We start from the raw sequence: 14,270 nt of genomic DNA, 5'->3' as shown, positions 1-14,270 counted from the left end.
ACATATATAAAAAATATTTATTTTTCAGAACGACACATATTCACTGGATGATGTCATCAGTGATGTCATCAGTGATGTCATTTGAGATGTCATCAGTGATGTCATGAGTGATGTCACTGACCATGTCATGAGTGATGTAATATGTGACGTCATCAGCAGTGGATTGCAGTCGCGCAAATTATATTTAGCTGAACTAACTATAACGGGGGAATTTCAATGGTTTTTTACGAGTGAAATGTCCAGCTAACTATAACATGTGTGAAACCTATGGTTTTTTCAGTGAATATATATATATATATATATATATATATATATATATATATATATATACATATGATGGGACAAGTACGCAGCCAACCTTATTCTGTGAGTTAATGGGACTTTAAAGCTGGCTTCCTCCTTTCTTATTTCTGTTTGGATATATATATAGACACACATATATGCCAATCCCATAGCAAAACAAAAAAGCACTTACTTCTGTAAAGTATAAGTCACCCAGTGAGGTTTCTCTGCAGTTCCACCTTGGAAAGTTATCTGGTGAAGACACTTGAGGAACATTTACATTGGCAAAGTTACAGACACCCAAATTCACTGGAAGCATTTCCTCAGCATCCTTTAAATTGCTGTAGTGTAGGAGATGCACCATACATTTACCCAATGAGGTAGCACTTACTACTTAGCCAGTAGAAAGTACTCCAGTGGTGTAGAGGTGTTGCTTCTTGGATAAATACGCACAGCAGGATTTATATTGGCCTGATGCTCATCTCACAGATATGAAACCTCACGGCAAGCACTTATAGATATAAACAAAGCAGATGCCCAAGTTGAAGCTCCACTTCTGTAAATTAAAGGAAAAGCTAATTTTCTCTTCATTTCCACCAAAGGTTATCTGTGATGGAGGAGTTTGCATACTTGCTTTTCTCAAGAGCAATATCTCATGTAGTGTCAGTGACGAGGGAGTTCTTTCTTGTCATCTGCTGTTGAGACCATAGATCGTGTTCTACACTTTTAGATAATATAAGTATGTAAACTTCCCAAGAAGCCCGCCCGAATCGTACCAACCCATATATATTAGCGGTATGCTACGTCTTCCCACCATTTTCCAAGAATGATGGACAGCTTACTAAAAGGCCCCCTGAGAGCATTTCCTGAAGTTTTTGGAGACAGGTTCTTGATGCCTAGGATGATGATCGCATCTCCACCAAAGAAAGAAGCACTTACTTCTGTAAAGTACAAATCAGCCAAGTGTGTTTGACTGCAGTTCCTACTTGTAAAGCTCACTGTTGTAGACGCGAAAGCAACAATCATATTGGCAAAGTTACAAACATGCAAGGTCAGAGGAGATATTTCCTCAGTGTTCTTTACAGAGCTGTAGTGTTAGGAGATGCACTATACATTTACCCACAGGGTATCACTTACTAATCAGCCAGCAGAAAGTAATACAATTGGGTAGAGGGGTTGCACAAATTTGTGGCCTCTTCTTGGATAAATACGCAGGGCAGGATGCTCCTTTCACAGAAATTTAACCTCAAAAGGTTACTTTGAAATTCACTGAAAAAAACAAAGGTAACAGGGATGTTATAGTTAGGAAATAGAATTTAAAAAAACTTAGAAATTCACTGACAAAAAAGTGAATATACATACATAAGCATATATATATATATATATATATATATATATATGTATGTATTATCTACTGGCGGTCGCCAGTAGATAGTTATAGTTAGGACCGAGTTCCCATAGGAAATCTGAAAATTCTATTTTGAATAACTTTGGCGTCGGTTGACGAATCCTCGCGAAATTTTCAAAACTAATGGGGCGCTCCGCTCAGCTCCTACCCTGAAAGTCTCTGGGTGATTCGTCAAGCGGGGGCTGAGAAAAAAGGGGGGTCCCAAAACGCGTTATCCCCATGCATTTTCCCATAGGACCTTTAGTCGAAGGTACAGCCCGAACGGCTGAACAGAATTACTTGAAATTTGGCAAAAAGGAGGTCCTCAGGTCAGGCATGTGCCTTTTGCATATATGGTGTCAATCTGTTCAGTAGTTCCTGAGAAAATTGCAGTTAAAAGTACATAAATATCTATATGCGCGCACCGTGCGCGCACGGTGCGCGCACCAAATGTCCGCGAGCGTAATTCTGATTGGTGGTTAGATGTCAGTCAATATTCGAATCGGTCGAAATCAGAAAGATCTGAGGCAAGCAACATCAAACTAACTTTGGGGGAAGAATTGGAGATTTTAAAACGAAGCAGGAGAGAAACATTGAGGCCGCGCACCCAGGTACACGCAAAAGCCGGGCAACCCAACGAAGAAGGGAGCGCAGGAAAGCAAGGAGAAAACGTGAAAAGACGGGGGAGAGGCAGGCCTCGCAGATAACGGGGCAAGTGCAAGGCGATCTCAATACTGACCTCTCCACATCAGAAAATAAGAACACTATCATTAATCTTGCAGGCATCGATCTCTCCATTGCTGAACGTCAACTTCTTTCATTGGGTCTCTCCTATTGTCCAGAATCTAACTTTAATTACACCCAAACTCGTGCAGATATTTATAAATTTATACGGAAGCTTAAACTGCAAAAATACCACCATCAGCGCAATAATAAGGAAAAACAAGAACATACTGAAGGTAGTGTTCAGACCTCTGAAATGCATGGACTTCGGGGATCTGACTATGAATTATTAAATGACATGTGCAGTTTGGCAAGAGGAGAAGCAAATATCAGCAATCAGTCCCAGGGTGCAGAAATGTCGAATAATACACAAGCATCCCAGATCCCAGGAACGGATACCAAACCAATGACACCATTTAAATCAAAATCTAAATTTGTACCAATGATGGCAAGGGACTCTATAGATGTTTTTAATGAACAGATTGTGGCGCAGATTAAAAGACTCAACATGGCTATCAATGGGGCCAACAAAAAGAAATTTACAAACCAGGAGAGAAAATATTGGCAACTCATTAAAAAACTAACAGAAAATCATGATATCATCATACGCAATTCGGACAAAGGAGGCAACTTAGTGTTGTGGCCATTAAAGGAGTATTTGGAGGAGGCACAGAGTCAATTAAATAATACAGAATGCTATAAAAGAGTTACGCATGCTAAATATAGGGACACGCAAGAAGCACTTTTTACTCAACTTGTAGCATGGAGAAGTACGGGCCTACTTAGTTGGGATGAATTCAAATATCTTAAAAAGGAAAATGCCACTATTCCAGTTATTTATTTCATACCCAAATTACACAAAGATATAAACAAACCACCAGGCCGTCCCATAATTGCAGCATGTGACGGCATTCTGGAGAATTTGTCAAAATATATTGACTTTTTTCGACAAGACTTTGTAAAGGGCCTGAAATCTTACACACAAGATACAAGTGACTTTTTAAGAAAAGTGCAGAATATTGTGTGGAAATCATCCTATCTAATGATAGCACTTGATGTATCTGCGTTATATACTTGCATTAGAAATAGTGATGGTATGAAGGCCGTGGAATATTTTCTAATGAATAGGCCAATTGAGTTCCTCCACCACAACAAAATGCTTCTTAAAATGATTCTATTCTGCCTAGAGAATAACCTGTTTCTGTTTAACGGCACTATGTATCAGCAAATACAGGGCGTTGCCATGGGGGCCAGCTTCTCTCCCAGCTATGCCTGTTTATTTATGGGATGGTGGGAGGAGCTGGTCCTCATGCAACAGTATGATCAGATTTACAACAAGAGAGTAGTCTCCTGGCTCCGGTATATAGACGATCTGGTTATAGTATGGGATGGAGATGTTGAAAGCGCCACAACTTTTATTTCAATGATAAATGATAACTCACTTAATTTAAATTTTACTTCAAGCATTAGTAATGAAAAAGTTACTTTCCTGGACGTAGAGATCAAGATAATCAGTAATAGGCTATCCACTACCCTCTACAGGAAGCCCACGGCAGGAAACACATTATTGCATGCCTCTAGCGCACACCCTCCTCACCTGATCAAGAGCATCCCCTATGGGGAGATGCTCCGCATCAGACGCATCTGCAGTGAGGAGGAGGAGTGCAACATAAAGCAAAGGGAAAGCCGGATTAGGTTCCTTAATAGAGGTTACAGCTCTGAAATTATTGAGTCTGCTATTATTAAATCTAAATCTCAGGCTAGATACGATTTGTTGAAACAAAAAGATATCTCAGCAAGCCAAGAGAAAAGGGAGGAACCCATCAGGTTGATTTTAGGATTTTCACGTCAGGAAAAACAAATCAGAAATATTGTGAGAAAAAGCTGGCCCATTGTAAAAGATGATCCTATTATTGGGGAACTGTTATCTGACAGTCCCTCAGTTACTTTTAGGAAAACTAATAGCATGGGTATGGCCTTGGTCAGAAGCAATCTAGAGATAGGTAAGCAAGGCACTTGGCTGACAAAGAGAAAAGGATTCTTTAAGTGCACATCATGTAAGGCATGTAAACATGCAATCAATACTAAAACCTATACTACAGCCTTTGGTGCTAAGTCATGTGATATCAGGCATTTTCTCACATGTAAGACTGAGTATGCTGTTTATGTACTTACCTGTAGCTGTAATCTGAGATATATAGGAAGTACAAGGCTGCCAGTCCATAAAAGAATCCTTCAGCACTTACGAGCAATTCGTAATAATGACGAGAATTACCCGGTTGCAAGACACTTTAAGAGCACTCACAATAGCGATACTCAATACTTGAATTACTTTGTTATAGATACTGTCATCCCACAAAAAAGAGGAGGAGATAGGGAATCCAAGTTGAGGAGGTTAGAAACAACAAACATCCTCGAGTTGGATTCCAAATACCCCTCGGGCTTGAATAATAGTGAGGATCTCTATACGTTTTTGTAACAGTTGACTGGATAAAAACACTAACAAAAACCCATCTACAGTTGTCCGGCAAATCAAGAATAGCAATATATATAAATTTTAGATTCTTTATTTATATTTTATATTGCTTGACCCTCCTAACAGGGGGCACATTTATGATCTGCACCATTGAATAGGTTTTAGGGAATGATATTTTAATGCAATGAAATTTTAGGATGACGTTTATTTATATATTTATATGTATATTTATGAATTTTAGGATTGATTTTAGGAATTGTGAATAGAAAGTATATTTGATAGTTCTATTTTATTATATACAATTCCCTTGGGTCTACCTAGAATAATGCACTTAGGTATCTATTAACTGCCATCCTGAACTGCCTTGCACTTTAGAAAAATAATCTTGCAATTTGCACATTATTCCAACCTATGAGGAAAACCTACAGTATGTTACTATGGTTAATAAGGTTCGAAGGCCTCGTATGGTCGCCTTGCAACATCCTATGAATTTTTTAGTAATTGAGATAAGGTCATATGCACTTTTAGTATATTCACCATAGGATTAGCACCTTCACTTAAATATTTATTTTTGGACATTGTGTAACGCTATTTTATTTTTTGCATTTATGCAGAGATTATAAAACTGTGACACACATACAAATAATGTATAATTATGGTACATGTAAAAAATGTTATATTATAATGTTTACATTTATGTAAAATATTATATCGAGTGTAGTACTCCTACGATGTACTACATTGTGTGTCTTCTATGTCCATCAATTGTCGTCACTGCACTAGCACTTCAAATAGAGTGGTCATCAATGCGAGAGTTGTCATGTGATCAAGGGCGGGATCGCCCGAAAAGCGTAATGACGGACAACGGATAAAATAAATTAATCACCGAACTATTGGGTCTGTGCTCGTTTGTTTTCCAAGAAGAAAAGTGAAGGCGAGTTGCTGCATATATATATATATATATATATATATAAATATATATATATTATTTAAAAGTACATAAATATCTATATGCGCGCACCGTGCGCGCACGGTGCGCGCACCAAATGTCCGCGAGCGTAATTCTGATTGGTGGTTAGATGTCAGTCAATATTCGAATCGGTCGAAATCAGGAAGTGTCGGACGCCATTTTGTGTGTGGCAGTGAAAAACAAAGGTGGAGAACATGAAAAGGGGGCAGGGTAGAGAGTTCCTGGCCCCCTAGCCTTTGTCAGGGGGTCCCTGAAGGACCCCGAAGGGTGAAAAAAACATTTTATTTTTTTTTCAAAAAAATAGCGGGTTGCGCGCACGGTGAAAAACCCTAAAAAAAAAAAACATTTTAAACAAGCCATTCCATATTACAGGATACAGTCAATCTATAACTATATACATAGGTAGTTTATTGTAAAATAAATATATAAAAAATATAATAATACATACATAAATTAGCATTTAAAAAACATTACAAATTCACTAAAAAAAACATAGGTGTCTCACACGTTATAGTTAGAAATTAGCATTTAAAAAACCTTGCAAATTCACTTAAAAAACCATAGGTTTCACACACGATATAGTTAGCAATTAGCATTTTAAAAACCTTGCAAACTCACTGAAAAAAACCATAGGTTTCACACATGTTATAGTTAGCTGGACATTTCACTCGTAAAAAACCATTGAAATTCCCCCGTTATAGTTAGTTCAGCTAAATATAACCCGCGCAACCGCATTCCACTGCTGATGATGTCACATATTACATCACTGTATTCACTAAGATACTGTTAATAAGTCAGTTATACAATTAATTTTACAAAAAAAACATCCATTTAGACACTTATTTACCCATTTATTCTTCCATTAAGCTTTAGATATACATATATAAAAAATATTTATTTTTCAGAAAGACACATATTCACTGGATGATGTCTTCAGTGATGTCATCAGTGATGTCATTTGAAATGTCATCAGTGATGTCATGAGTGATGTCACTGACCATGTCATGAGTGATGTAATATGTGACGTCATCAGCAGTGGATTGCAGTCGCGCAAATTATATTTAGCTGAACTAACTATAACGGGGGAATTTCAATGGTTTTTTACGAGTGAAATGTCCAGCTAACTATAACATGTGTGAAACCTATGGTTTTTTCAGTGAATATATATATATATATATATATATATATATATATATATATACATATGATGGGACAAGTACGCAGCCAACCTTATTCTGTGAGTTAATGGGACTTTAAAGCTGGCTTCCTCCTTTCTTATTTCTGTTTGGATATATATATAGACACACATATATGCCAATCCCATAGCAAAACAAAAAAGCACTTACTTCTGTAAAGTATAAGTCACCCAGTGAGGTTTCTCTGCAGTTCCACCTTGGAAAGTTATCTGGTGAAGACGCTTGAGGAATATTTACATTGGCAAAGTTACAGACACCCAAATTCACTGGAAACATTTCCTCAGTATCCTTTAAATCGCTGTAGGAGATGCACCATACATTTACCCAATGAGGTAGCACTTACTACTTAGCCAGTAGAAAGTACTCCAGTGGTGTAGAGGTGTTGCTTCTTGGATAAATATGCACAGCAGGATTTATATTGGCCTGATGCTCATCTCACAGATATGAAACCTCACGGCAAGCACTTATAGATATAAACAAAGCAGATGCCCAAGTTGAAGCTCCACCTCTGTAAATTAAAGGAAAAGCTAATTTTTTCTTCATTTCCACCAAAAGGTTATCTGTGATGGAGGTGTTTGCATACTTGCTTTTCTCAAGAGCAATATCTCATGTAGTGTCAGTGACGAGGGAGTTCTTTCATGTCATCTGCTGTTGAGACCATAGATCGTGTTCTACACTTTTAGATAATATAAGTATGTAAACTTCCCAAGAAGCCCGCCCGAATCGTACCAACCCATATATATTAGCGGTATGCTACGTCTTCCCACCATTTTCCAAGAATGATGGACAGCTTACTAAAAGGCCCCCTGAGAGCATTTCCTGAAGTTTTTGGAGACAGGTTCTTGATGCCTAGGATGATGATCGCATCTCCACCAAAGAAAGAAGCACTTACTTCTGTAAAGTACAAATCAGCCAAGTGTGTTTGACTGCAGTTCCTACTTGTAAAGCTCACTGTTGTAGACGCAAAAGCAACAATCATATTGGCAAAGTTACAAACATGCAAGGTCAGAGGAGATATTTCCTCAGTGTTCTTTACAGAGCTGTAGTGTTAGGAGATGCACTATACATTTACCCACAGGGTATCACTTACTAATCAGCCAGCAGAAAGTACTACAATTGGGTAGAGGGGTTGCACAAATTTGTGGCCTCTTCTTGGATAAATACGCAGGGCAGGATGCTCCTTTCACAGAAATTTAACCTCAAAAGGTTACTTTGAAATTCACTGAAAAAAACAAAGGTAACAGGGATGTTATAGTTAGGAAATAGAATTTAAAAAAACTTGGAAATTCACTGACAAAAAAGTGAATATACATACATAAGCATATATATATATATATATATATATATGTATGTATTATCTACTGGCGGTCGACAGTAGATAGATATAGTTAGGACCGAGTTCCCATAGGAAATCTGAAAATTCTATTTTGAATAACTTTGGCGCCGGTTGACGAATCCTCGCAAAATTTTCAAAACTAATGGGGCGCTCCGCTCAGCTCCTACCCTGAAAGTTTCGGGGTGATTTGTCAAGCGGGGGCTGAGAAAAAAGGGGGGTCTCAAAACGCGCTTTCCCCATGCATTTTCCCATAGGACCCTTAGTCGAAGGTACAGCCCAAACGGCTGAACAGCATTACTTGAAATTTGGCAAAGAGGTAGTCCTCAGGTCAGGCATGTGCCTTTTGCATATATGGTGTCAATCTGTTCAGTAGTTCCTGAGAAAATTGCAGTTAAAAGTACATAAATATCTATATGCGCGCACCGTGCGCGCACGGTGCGCGCACCAAATGTCCGTGAGCGTAATTCTGATTGGTGGTTAGATGTCAGTCAATATTCGAATCGGTCGAAATCAGGAAGTGTCGGACGCTATTTTGTGTGTGACAGTGAAAAAAAAAGGTGGAGAACGTGAAAAGGGGGCAGGGTAGAGAGTTCCTGACCCCCTAGCCTTTGTCAGGGGGTCCCTGAAGGACCCCGAAGGGTAACATTTTTTTAAAACAAAATTTCAAAAAATCGCGGATTGCGCGCACAGTACGCGCACACCCCAGCCGCCATTTGGAGTTTTAGAGGCAGAAGAGAGCTAAAAACACAAGTGGAGAATGTGAAAAGGGGGCAGGGTAGAGAGTTCCTGACCCCCTATCCTTTGTCAGGGGGTCCCTGAAGGACCCCGAAGGGTGAAAAAAACATTTTTTTTTTTTTTTTAAATCGCGGGGTGCGCGCACGGTGCGCGCACCCCCCCAGCCGCCATTTTGAGTTTTAGAGAGCTAAAAACACAAGTGGAGAACGTGAAAAGGGGGCAGGGTAGAGAGTCCCTGACCCCCTAGGCCTTCTCAGGGGGACCATGAAAGACCCCTAAGGTACCAAAAAAAAAAACAATTTATAAAAATTGCACCGTGCGCGCACGGCGGTAAAAAATTCATTAAAAAAATAGAATCAAAAATCAAGTTTAAGTGTTTAGATGTTGGTTGGCTCTAAAAAGAGCTGTTGTGTTCATTGAGGGTTTTTTTGTACCTACAAGTAAGTACCGATGCAGAGTCTAAAGTTCAAGAGGAAGACTCTGTTCCCTTCATCTGTGAAATGTACACCGTCTCCATTATAAATGCCTTGCATGTTGTATCGCAAGTTGTTGTGGTATATAGAACCCATACCATAATCTTTGAGGAAAGCAGAAACAGACTTATTGACGTGCTTTTTTGCTTTCTCAATCTGCGGACAATATTGGTTGGACCAGTTCCACTTTTGCCTTTGGCATATATTAGAATATACAAAGGTAGTTTGTGGAAAAAGTGACATCAATTGCACAAAGGTGTCCTTAACAAGCATTTCCAGACCTACCCCAGTTAAAGTGCCTAGGTAATTTCCACCACAGTGCACAATTATAAGGTCAGGCTGTGGGAGATGTAGAAAGGATTTCACCAAAGGCATTAATTGGTGCCACTTTAACCCTCTCTGACCAATCCATTTAATGTCTACATTTGGCAAAGCAAGGTCTTTCACAATACCTCATTTTTCTGCATACTTTTTACTCCAGTAGACATAGCTGTGACCTACAATCCACACTGTGAACATCTTTCAAGGAGATCGGGATGCACTCAGAAGGAGTCTTTCAGTAGAATGGCAATATGAAAAGAAAGATAGTTGTAAAATGGAGGCTTACATACTTTTTTTTCAATAAAAAGAACTCATTGGCTGTTTCAGACCATTCAACACTAAAAACTAGACTGTGTGTTTAAATTTTTAAAAGCATGTTTTGTATTGGTTCAGAAAAATGTGTTCCCACAGAAGATTACTTTGGATATGCTGTTAGGTTTGAAAAGTCAAGCACTCTTGCTCTTTGGATTAGAAACATTGTGTGCTGAACTTCTGACCTCTCTGCTCACACCAGTGTTCCATGATCTGTTGCTATGGTAGCAGGCAGAAGTCATGTTGGGGGTAGGAATCATTTGGAAAAGGGTTGAAATTTGTAACCAATAGAAATGTGTGTTTTCATTTAAAAAAATGTGGGAAGCAATGTGATTTGAAGTTAACATGTATATGTGTGAAAAAAGAGAGGGACATTTTGCCATTTAGTGGTTCTGGTGAGAGGAGTACAGCTGAGAGATTCTGGCTCTGATAATCTGCTGTGTGAGTGGCACATTTCTTTCTCAACTAACTACTTTTAAAGGTGAGTTATGAATTTGAGAGGGGATGTATGTGGTGTATTTTGATATAAATAATAGAAATTTGTTTCTTCTTTTAAAGTTGTGTTTTACATTTTATGTTTTGGAAGATATTTAACTGCCTTGAACTTGTAAGATATTATGGAGTATGTCTTCACCATAAGTTAAGGTGTACTGGTATCACCCAGGAATACTGTTTTGTGCCTAGAATCACATCATGAGTCTGTGTGCACACAGGAATTGTTGCCAGAGATTTAATTTGTGTTGTTCTTGTTCTGTAAGACTTGCACTCGTAGGAAAGGGGCAGCTTGTTTTCTTGAACTGTGATGGTTAGCATTCAGCACAAATCACTATCTCACAGATGAGAGGCAAATGCTAACACATTTGAAAACAACAGGGTAGATTTTCCTTCCACTCCTGCAATGGGTGAGGTAGTTCCTACATGTTCAAAACTCCAATTAACCCTTACCACAGGTAATCTTACATACATCTCTGCAGTCTTCATGCAGTTGTGCAAGCGTCCATGCAGATCTCTCTTGCACCTGACAATACACAGTCTCCAGAAACACACTCTTAGCACACAGCCAGCTGCTTCTCCTGCACTCCCATGCCTACTATTCAGCACTGTGTGGTATTTCAGATAGCAGTGTGTAACGCTAACACATTCAATATCACCAAGGCTCATTTCCTTTGCTCTAGTCTAATCACTCACCCAGGTTCCACATGCTCATGGTCTCAAGTAGCTGTTAGGACATGTGCTCCTTTCTGCCTCTCTAAACTATAAGGAAAATGTGTCAGGCTGTTACAGTAATTATCACTTGCTCTACCACAGTAGTAAATGTGCTTTGAAATTGCCAATCAAATATCGTTTTCTGCCTAGAATCACACCATGAGTCTGTGTGCACACAGGAATTGTTGTCAGAGATTTAATTTGTGTTCCTCTTGTTCTGTAAGACTTGCACTCGTAGGAAAGGGGCAGCTTGTTTTCTTGAACTGTGATGGTTAGCATTCAGCAGAAATCACTATCTCACAGATGAGAGGCAAAAGCTAACACATTTGAAAACAACAGGGTAGATTTTCCTTCCACTCCTGCAATGGGTGAGGTAGTTCCTACATGTTCAAAACTCTAATTAACCCTTACCACAGGTGATCTTACATACATCTCTGCAGTGTTCATGCAGTTGTGCAAGCGTCCATGCAGATCTCTCTTGCACCTGACAATACACAGTCTCCAGAAACACACTCTTAGCACACAAGCAGCTGCTTCTCCTGCACTCCCATGCTCTTTTCTGCCTCTCTAAACGATAAGGAAAATGTGTCAGGCTGTTACAGTAATTATCACTTGCTCTACCACAGTAGTAAATGTGCTTTGAAATTGCCAATCAAATATCGTTTTCTGCCTAGAATCACACCATGAGTCTGTCTGCACACAGGAATTGTTGTCAGAGATTTAATTCGTGTTGCTCTTGTTCTGTAAGACTTGCACTCGTAGGAAAGGGGCAGCTCATATGATAGGATTTGAAAAGCTCAAAAAAAATATAGTAATATATTTCAATTACATAAAGGTATTTTTTTTTTAGTTTCCTTTAGGTATTGCTGAACAACACTAAAATAAATTAAACATGCCTATAAAATCAAGAAAGAGAAAAGAACAGCAAAAACATCTATATTTGAAGACAACTGGACAACAGAACTTAGTTGAAGAACCTCATGTTGGAAAAAAGAAAAAGTCTTCTGGTAAGCAGACTAAGGATTTTTTTTAAAATATCCTCAAACATTGAAAAAATGTACAAAGTATATCCACTGCAAATAGTGTTTCAAGAAGAAAACAACAAGACAGTAGAAAGAAAATACTAAGGGCCTCATGTAGGTAGCTAAATACCGGTCGGTAACGGCCGAAATTCGGTAAATATCCCGTTACCGACCGGTATTTAGCTATCTGAGATGTAGGAGGCATATGTCAGGATTCGGTATTTAACGAATCGGTAGAAATACCGATTCGGTAAATACCGAATCCTGAATCCATATGTAGGGAGCACTCTAAGGAGTGATGTGTAGGAATAAGAATTCGGTATTTACCACCAAATATAGGTTGGTGGAAAATACCGAATACATAGCAAAACGTGATATCAAGCAGATGTACAAGTGTCATGTGGCAGACATACATGCCCTTAGGGCATGTATGTGCGCCACATGTGCACACATGCAAGAATCAGGGGTGCAACAGGGTGTCAATGTGACACCCTGCCACCCTTGTATATGCTCCCCCCATTACCGAATCGGTATTTACCGATTCGGTAATGAGGCATACCTTCCCATTGATTCAATCAATGGGAAGGTAGTCCTCATTACCGAATCGGTAAATACCGATTCTAATTTACCGATTTTTTCCGAATCGGTAAATTTTACCGAATTATTACCTACATCGCATTTACCGATTCATAAATACCGAATCGGTAATATTCGGTATTTATGAGTCGGTAAATGTGATGCCACCTACATATGGCCCTAAATGCTAATGTACAATCAGAAGCAAGAAAGAATGACTTAAAAAGAAAAACAGAATTTCAAAACATTCGTAAAAAAATGTTTCAGAGAAGAGTGGTGTTCAATTTGCTAAAGGATGTGAAAAAATATAGGAAGAAAGCTATATTTTATAAGAAAAAGAAACATATTGAATCAATTGTTGCAAAGGCTTTGGAATTAAAAAGAAAATTATTCATTTTAATTTTGAACAGGATCCGTACATTAGATAAAATAGTCAATGTAATGAAGTCAAAAATCAAAAGGAAAAGAGAAGTGAAAAATAATAACTTTTGTAATGTGTTCTTAGGAGAATGGAAGCATAGTTCAAGTACTGAACCATTTTTTAATGAAGAGAGTTATCTTCAAAGTAATAGTTTGCTGCATGCAGTTGACACCAGTGGTCGAAGTTATGAAGTTAAAGATGGTTGTGTAATGGAAAAGGAGAAAATGGTTCCAAGAAATGAGGAAGAAGTGTTAGCTGATGAGGTTATGGGGAAACGTCCTAAAGCCCCAGTGTACACTTGCAATTGTAGTAGTATTTGTACTGTACGACAAGAATCTATTGATAAATTACGTGACTTTCTAAGAGAATATAGTAAAAAAAGTGTTAAACAGAAGATTAAGGTGCTTCAAAGACTAGATCCATGCAGAGTGAGAAAGAATACTGGTTTGCAAGGACATTCTCTGGCTTGTCTTTCTAGGAAAGTTTGTCAAAGTGTTCTTCACCATTTTAGGATGCTGGCAGTACATCATACTGAAATGAGAAAGTTTGTGAGAAGATTGTATTTTGCTAAAAGTCCAGCACTAAAGTTAAATGAGTTGAATAGTGCTCTGTTGCGTGGATCTGTATCAGATGTAGAGAAGGTTACTGATGATATTCAGTTGTGTTACTTTGTTCTAGAACAAGAAAGTGCAGGAAATGACACAGTTATTGAAGAAAATGTGGAAGAGAATGTAGAACCCACTGTTAGTAAAAAAAATTAAAATCAAATGACAAAAATTACTATCATCTCTAATGAAAGACCAAATATTACTTGTAATTGTTGCCGGAGAAGCT

Source organism: Triturus cristatus, chromosome 5_2 (assembly GCF_964204655.1).
Source record: "Triturus cristatus chromosome 5_2, aTriCri1.1, whole genome shotgun sequence".
Taxonomy (NCBI): domain Eukaryota; kingdom Metazoa; phylum Chordata; class Amphibia; order Caudata; family Salamandridae; genus Triturus; species Triturus cristatus.
This window is presented reverse-complemented; position numbering follows the sequence as displayed.